The following is a 1,311-nucleotide window of genomic DNA, read 5'->3' as shown; positions in this document are numbered from 1 at the left end:
CCGGCGCGCCTGCTTCTGCTGCGCTCCCCCCGCCGCTGCCGTGGGCCCCGACACAGACCAGCTGCGCGCCCCGCGGTGCCCCCGGCAGCCCTGGCTCGGGGATACATCCCTGCAGGGACCTGCTGCTAAGCTGGCTCACTTCATGGACTCTCCATCTCAGCAAACAACATGCTTTATTTGTCTACTGACCCCCCTGCCCCTCAGACACACAGTGTATAATGCATATTTTTTCCTCTGATTCCATATCCTGTTAGGAAAAAACCTGTCCTTCTTTTTTTTCTCTCTCTCTCTTTTTTTTTTTTTTTTTTTCCCCCGGTATCAATTTTAGCCAACGACGAAAACGTCGAGCTTTTATCCTTTGATGTTTCCCAGAAAGAAAAACTGTTCTGTCGGTGGTGAAATTACGGCGCTTCAGAGCCCAGCGAACCCGCCCTGGAGTGCGAAAATAATTTAATTAAAAAATAAGAACAAGACGAGGACCGGAGCTTCCGCAGAGGCACTTAAAAGCTGCCACAGGCCCCTCCGTCTCCCCTCTTCCCAGAGCCCCCGATGTTTCCTGGCTGCCGTTTGATGGCAAGAATTAAACGTTAAGAGAACCCCACGCTAGCTGGGGGCTCGCGTCCCTGGTTTGCAGCGCTGCCCGTCCTCGCCCTGCCCGTCCGCGCCCGGGCCCCGCACACAGCCCCGCTCCGGAGAGGCAGGACACCGCACAAAAGCAACTCGCTAAAATCAGAAATCAGATGTCGGTCTTTTAGCATATGAGGCATAAATAAAATTGTAACCGGCTACCCACTTCCTCCCTGCTACAAAAAACTCTTCACCTGTATTTAAATAGCACGTCTTTAATTACAGCAGTTGGGGATGTATGAGGCTGAAATGAAATTAGCAGTCATTACCAGTCCTTTAACTCTGTGGTGCTTTTGATCAGCACTAAATTAGCTTTCCAGCCCTAACAAAGGCTCTATAGCAAGCAGTGGGCTGTAAATAAGACAGCTCGACCTGCCCTCAACACCTTTTCTCTTGTCAATCACAGCTCTATCATTCAACCCAAGATTAACCTTTATCTACCGAATTCTTACCCCAAAAAAAGTGGAGGGGGGGGAGGGAAAGGGGAAGAAGAGAAGGAAAATCCAACTTCAACTTTGCTAACTGTAACTGAAAAGAGCTTCCCTTTAAATGGTATTCTAATGAACCAAAATGTCAAATTCGATCTTTTCCAACCCAAATTGCCGTGCATCAGAAGGCAGCGTTAGACCTCAGGCAGTTCCATGCATTGATTTATTCTCGACTTCCCCGGGCACGGCCCCCCCC

This window comes from Chaetura pelagica, unplaced genomic scaffold, assembly GCF_000747805.2.
Source record: "Chaetura pelagica isolate M959 unplaced genomic scaffold, ChaPel_1.0 scaffold20, whole genome shotgun sequence".
In the NCBI taxonomy this organism is placed as follows: domain Eukaryota; kingdom Metazoa; phylum Chordata; class Aves; order Apodiformes; family Apodidae; genus Chaetura; species Chaetura pelagica.
The sequence above is the reverse complement of the archived record's forward strand: the minus strand, read 5'-3'. Positions refer to the sequence as shown.